At 40.9% G+C, this 7,259-nt stretch overlaps 1 protein-coding gene across 1 annotated transcript in view; it reads left to right on the forward strand.

The window, feature by feature from the left end:
- LOC128692594 (uncharacterized) overlaps positions 1 to 7,259 on the forward strand; it is a 45,759-nt gene that overhangs the window by 28,840 nt on the left and 9,660 nt on the right. The gene's annotated exons all lie outside the window — the stretch shown is intronic.

Consider the following 7,259-nt stretch of genomic DNA (forward strand, 5'->3'; position numbering starts at 1 on the left):
ACAAAATGCTTCATCAAACATTTGGCAACTAAGCAGTAAGTCAGACACAATGTTATGAATGGTTTTCTTGATTCAAAGCAGAATGAATATCAGTTGAGCATGATGAACACTTTGGTTGTCCATCAACATAAAAAACAGACACCAACATTAAAAAAGTGAGGAAACCTATTCACAGAGAGTGTTGTCAGTGTATCCAAGACATTGCCAGTGCTATGGTAATTTCTTATGGGTCATGTCAAAACATTTTAACTGAAAATTTGAGTATAAAGTGAGTGGCTGCAAAATTTGTGCCCCATACTCAAGGAAAATGGCACTCAAGGGGATGCATTTTAACAATGTGGAGGAGATTCATGCAGAATTGTAGGGCACTCTAATTGTCATTAGGAAAGAAGAGTTCTAGGAATGTTTTGAAAAGTGGCAGAGGTGCTGGGATCAGTGTACAGCCTCACTAGGAAAGTCTTTAAGGGCAATAACTTCAACTTTGTGATTATGTAAGTCTACATATTTTTTCATGGCAGTTCAGGAACTGTATGATAATACCTCGTAAATGGTCAGAGTGATCTGACTAACCACCCAGCAACTCTCTCCTCTTCTTTTTCTTTCAGTGCACTGGTGGTATACCACCAAAGCAGGGTGGCCCAAAAATAAAAACGAAAGTTTCTCTTTATAAATTTAGTAACATATACAGGAGAAGGGGTTACTAGCTCCTTGGTCCCGGCATTTTAGTCACCTCTTATGACACACATGGCTTACGGAGGAAGAATTCTGTCCCACTTCCCCATGGAGATAAGAGGAAATAAACAGGAACAAAAACTAGTAAGAAAAGAGATGAAAACCCAGAGGGGTGTGTGTGTATATATATATATATATATGCTTGTATATGCATATGTGGTGTGACCCAAGTGTAAGTAGAAGTAGCAAGACATACCTGAAATCTTGCATGTTTATGAGGAAGAAAAAGACACCAGCAATCCTACCATCATGTAAAACAATTACAGTCTGTTTTACACTCACTTGGCAGGATGGTAGTACCTCCCTGGGTGGTTGCTGCTACCAACCTACCTCTCCTCTTATTTGACATAAACAACAAGAATTTGTCTCCATTTGCAAAATTTTGTTCTATGGGATTAAAAGTCACTGTCTGTTGCTTTCTATTCTTTCCCACTAATTTCTGGTTGCCACAACACTGTAAGAAAATTAGACCATCTGACAGTAGATATACTACTGGAGGTTGCTTGCTGAGTCATTTGGAGATGAAGGTGTTTAATTCTTGCATATTATCAGTTTACCCTCGCCCATTACTAAGCTGAGGCTCCCAGCATGAATGGGCAGTTTTTCTGTACCTTGCTTTGTTTATTCTAGGTGAACCATCCTGGTGTTGTTCACAAGTGAGGTAAGCACTGCTGGTAATGCTCACTGTGAAATAGGAGCTATTGACATGGTAGTGATTTCTTTCAGTTAATCAGCTCAATATATATTTTTTTACCCCTTACTACACTATTACTCTGGTTCTCCTTGTCTCTTCTCTCTTCCTCTTTCATGATGTCAGTCACAACACTGACCTCTCTTTGTTTCCTACCAGATGTGACTCTTCTGACAGCTTTTCCTCAGAAAAAGACATGGAAAATGGGAAGAAGCTATCTCTGGTTCAGAAAGCTGGAACGGGTGAGCCTGCGGCATTTTCCTTGGTTAGTAATGTATAGCCAGTGACCTGGTGCTAGGTTCGATCTACTTTCATGGCATCTCATGGGACGAAGACATTTTGATGTTTTTGGTTGGGATTGGCCAGGTATCAGGCTCCTGGTATGATAAACTTTTGGTTGTGGCTTTACAACATTTGAAGATGCTATAATAATAATAATTATAATAATAATAATAGAGATGTGCATTGAAATTTTCATTGGCTCAGTGGTAGGAAACAATCCTTGCAATACTGCTTAATTTCAAATGCAGTTAGCTCCTGTGGCCCCAGTGGTAACATAGGTGGCCACTAGCTCCTTTCCTCCATAGAAGCCACCTTCTAGTTGCAGAAAGTGTTTTTTCCTCCTCAGTTCCTGTTACAAATTGGTTTCAGGCAACAGTTCCAGATGAGGAAAGGATGTCAATGGTTTTCTCAAAGTAAAAATTGCCCTCATCCTTTGTGAAAGGAACCAAGCCATCTCCCCATCCACCTGACTGCCCTTTCAGTAAGGTGTATTGGGGAGTTAGTGGTATCCTAAAATTTAAGCACTCCTAGTGAAGAGTTCAAGTCTGGCACTTCCTACAAAGGGCAGTACTATGGAGTCCCCTACAGGAAGCAGTCAGTGGAGGGTCATTCTAAAAGGCATGATTCCCATGCCTCAAAGATGGACTCATTCTAAGAAAAAAAGTAAGATCACTCCCCAGAAGCCTTAAAACTGTTAAACAACTTCAGTTCTGGAAAAGTAACCAGGAGATCCACAGCACAGACTGCCTCTTTTGTCTGGTTAGGCAGTGGGGGTAAAGAATATCAACTTCCCAGGACACATTCCTTTGTTGAATGTCTCTGGGAAGATGGACAGATATCTTTGATTGCTCCATTTTTTATCTTTAAGCGGAACTGTTGGTGCCTTCACCCCTGCACCAAAATGATTTGCAGGTTATGCTCTTCAAACAAGTGTATCAGTTTTTTGCTTGAAAGAAATCAGGGGTACTAGGCTATCCCTGGGCTCTGATTTTAAATTTTATGGTTACACCACCCCTTTCTTTCCTGGTAGGGTTGCCAAGAAATGGGTTCATGCTACTATTTGCCACTCAGATGCCTGTGGCCATTATTGGGAGAGCTTGCTCAGAGACTTGGCATTGTGCTTCTTGTATCTGCCTCCAGATTGGGGCCTTTCACTTCTCTCTAAATGACCTAATCTGTGGTCTACCAAGCCCCTTGCTCAAGGGCAATCTTAATAGCCACCACCCTGTTTTGGATGTGGATTGCACTGTGCCTGACAAACAATGTGTTCTTTTGGAGTTCTTCTTGACCTTTCTGGATGATTACATTGTCAACAATGGGTCTCCTTCAATCTGCCCTCAAGAGCAGAAACTGAAAATGGTGGAATGGTGCTTCTTTGAAGTCTGGAGGCCTGTCACTTACACCTTCAAATGTTTACAGGATGTGCGAGATTATTATGAACTTTTCATGGGAATCATCTGAGGAGCAATGGAGGCTAGCATTTTCCGGTTCAGCAGCTTACTAGTCCACTGTACTGTTTAACATATACGTACTGTAAATATCATTGTATGCAATAATAATAATAATAATCCTCCATGGGGAAGCGGAACAGAATTCTTCTTCCGTAAGCCATGCGTGTTGTAAGAGGCAACTAAAATGCCAGGAGCATGGGGTTAGTAACCCCTTCTCCTGTATATATTACTAAATGTAAAAGGAGAAACTTTGGTTTTTCCTTTTGGGCCGCCCCGCCTCGGTGGCATACGGCCGGTGTGTTGAAAGAAGAAATAATAATAATAATAATACAGTAATAATTATTTTCAAGAAGGTGCATTTGTGTTGCGAGGATAGGTTAACAGCTTGTTTATTTTTTATATGGTAATGCCCAAAATTAGGTAACCTTGAATAACCCTGAAGAGATATCTTTAACCCCTAAATGGTCCAAACATATATATACGTTCTCTCGCGTAGCACCCCACACGTATACACATGTATACGTTTTCTTTGTCATTCATTCAACATTGTCATGATAAGCCTGAGTCACCTAGAGATGAGAGAATGGGTGTGCACACTCACTGTGTGCCATATTAAAATAATTGGGGATGCCTGGGTACCATATGCTCTTTTTTCCTATTAAAAAAAAAACTATTTTTTTTTTCTCAAAAAATTTGGGGCGCTACGCGAGTGAACATATATATATACGTTTGGACCGTTTAAGGGTTAAGTGATTAACAGTTTTTTCTCTTTCCATGGTGTTCGTTTATATGTACTTTGATAACACCTTGTCAAATTGGCTTTGAATTTTCAACACTGGTGTACTGTAACTTGAAAATTTTTCATACAACTATTGGCATGTGCAAAAGCTCTCTAGTAAATTTTATATAAACAATTCTTGATTTTGGGTTTTGTATGATAAGTTTAGAAAGCCACTTCTGAGTGGCTTCAAACTGCTACATCCAAGCCTTGAGGTTGGGACAGTCTTTTTTTATTTATCATGAAATATCTTGCATATGCTTCACCTGAATTTGAGAATGCAACTTTTGTGGTTTCAACTTTAAAGTACTGGTGTATTTTGTGATAGCAAAAGAACACTTCTTCTGATTAACTATAATCGTTTTAAGCTAGTATATCTTATTCAGTGGAAGATTCAGATTGGTATTGGGCTGTGTAGGCATCAATTTTCCAGTTATTGAAGAACTTGGATCGTTCATTTTCTGGGAAAACTTGTGAATACTTCTTCTTGATTGACTTCAGATCATCAGCTCTTGATATTTTATTGCATTAGAAATTTATGCTTCACTCTGTACTATTTCTTTTGTGAGAATTGAGGTAGAGGGGTGTAGATATCTTTCTCATATCTTGCAGTAACCCAAGCACATTTAGTTCTGTAAAACTAATAATAACATTGGACATTTGATTAAATTTTACATACAGTATATAGAAAATTTTATAGGGGGTTACCTGTATGTACCTCAACATTACATGCATACGAGTAATCTCATTGGGAGACAACAACCATGTTGTTTACCGTAGTCACCCCGTGTAGACATGTGAAAAAACTTAACCACCCCTGGTCACTGCAGGTGGTCCCTTCGACCTCACAATCTTATCCATATCTATCCGAGACTAGTATAAATTTGATAGCACCCACAAGTACGACGCTACTAATTAATTGTGGACTGTATAGATTATATTAGTTCAACTGAATGAAGGATGGGGGGGGGTAGGTTACACATAGATATATCCATCAAGGAAAAACACTTGTACATAATCCCACCACTTACCAGATATTCTCTGGTGGTCACTTGATGTAGCTGGATCACCCACAATCTATCCAATTACAACATACCTAACTGGCCAGTATCAGTCTGCTATAACTAGAAGGGTTACTTAACTGTGGGTCATTGATGCTCCTTATTTCCTCCATTCACCATCTCATTTCGATGTCCTGCTACACCGACACGGTTCTTATTCCAGCAGGACGAGGTATCCATTGGTTTGTCCTGGTTTAGAAGTCGTGACTCCATAAAAACTTCGGGACAGGAACACGAGGTAAACAGATGCTCACTCTGAGAACGGCGACTCATTTCACTTCATACATTCTCTTGGTGTTATTATCACTGATTACTTCTTAGCCCACCATACGGTTTAATGTCTCATAATTATTATACACATTGGAGGCCACTCCCTTAAGATCTGAGACCGATGAGTGATGATTAAATCACGGGTATTTTTCCCCGGGACACACTCCATGGCGACGCGCCAGTCACCACCGGTCCTACCATTATTCACTAATTTTGCCACTTTATTACGGTGGTCCCGTAAATTATGTTCCCTCACTCTTCACCAGAAACAGTTACGACACTTCCTATTATGAAGTGAGGCCTATATTAATCCTTAGGCCGCCGTGAATGCCAAATTCCTGGTCCCATGTTTTCCCAGCCTCTTAACTCCATTCCAAACACTCCCGCTCCCTGATGCCCCATCTCGACCTCTCCCCTGCCCATCAGCGCAGGCGCAGAGCTTCCCTGTTGGTTCTATTCCATTTTCAAATACATTTTTGACCCATATCGACACATTAAAACACCTATTAGGCACTATAGCTGCAGAAGATTAAAATATTTTCCACACAGTGCACATTCATAATGCAATACCCACCCACCCCTGCCAAATGCAAAGTCATGAAGATTGGGGAGGGGCAAAGAAGACCACAGACAGAGTATAGGCTAGGTGGACAAAGACTACAGACCTCACTCAGGAGAAAGACCTTGGGGTGACCATAACACCGAGCACGTCACTGGAGGCACACATCAACCAAATAACTGCTGCAGCATACGGGCACCTGGCAAACCTGAGAATAGCGTTCCGATACCTTAATAAGGAATCGTTCAAGACACTGTACACTGTGTATGTTAGGCTCGTACTGGAATATGCAGCACCAGTCTGGAACCCACACCTGGTCAAGCACATCAAGAAGTTAGAGAAAGTACAAAGGATTGCAACAAGGCTAGTCCCAGAGCTCAGGGGAATGCCGTACGAGGAAAGGTTGAGGGAAATCAGACTGACGACACTGGAGGACAGAAGGGTCAGGGGAGACATGATAACGACATACAAGATACTGCGGGGAATAGACAAGGTGGACAGAGATAGGATGTTCCAGAGAGGGGACACAGAAACAAGGGGTCACAGCTGGAAGCTGAAGACTCAGATGAGTCACAGGGATGTTAGGAAGTATTTCTGTAGTCGTAGAGTCGTCAGGAAGTGGAATAGCCTAGCAAGTGAAGTAGTGGAGGCAGGAACCATACATAGTTTTAAGAAGAGGTCTGACAAAGCTCAGGAAGCAGAGAGGGAGAGGACCTAGTAGCGATCAGTGAAGAGGCCAGGCCAGGAGCTGAGTCTCGATCCCTGCAACCACAACTAGGTGAGTGTACACACACAAAAAAAAAAAAAAATTGGAAGTTGAAGACTCAGATGAGTCAAAGGGATGTTAGGAAGTATTTCTTCAGTCATAGAGTTGTCAGGAAGTGGAACAGTCTGGAAAATGATGTAGTGAAGGCAGGAACCATACATAGCTTTAAGATGAGGTTTGATAAGGCTCATGGAGCAGGGAGAGAGAGGACCTTGTAGTGATCAGTGAAGAGGCAGGGCCAGGAGCTGTGACTTGACCCCTACATCCATAAAGGGGTGAGTACAAGTGAAGAGGCAGGGCCAGGAGCTATGAATCAATCCCTGCAACCACAATTAGGTAACACACACACACGTACGTGTATATAAATTACAGTAATTCAAGTGGTACTGATACAGTAAACAAAATAAATAGACTAGTATATAAAAAAATGTGAATAAAAGGCACTTGAACTTAAGAAATTATCAAGCTAATACTAAAAAAAATCTTGATGAGGTTGATGATAACCATGTTAGAAATGGAGAATGAAGCCTAATTCTATACTGTGTATACAGTTTACATAGTGAGAAGGCAAATGACTGTCAACAACTTGAGGGAAATGGACACCAATGCATGCGCTTCAAATGTATTGAAGTGATCAAAATATTTTCAGTAAATGTGTCTTAGGTATAT

Source organism: Cherax quadricarinatus, chromosome 30 (assembly GCF_038502225.1).
Source record: "Cherax quadricarinatus isolate ZL_2023a chromosome 30, ASM3850222v1, whole genome shotgun sequence".
Lineage (NCBI taxonomy): Eukaryota > Metazoa > Arthropoda > Malacostraca > Decapoda > Parastacidae > Cherax > Cherax quadricarinatus.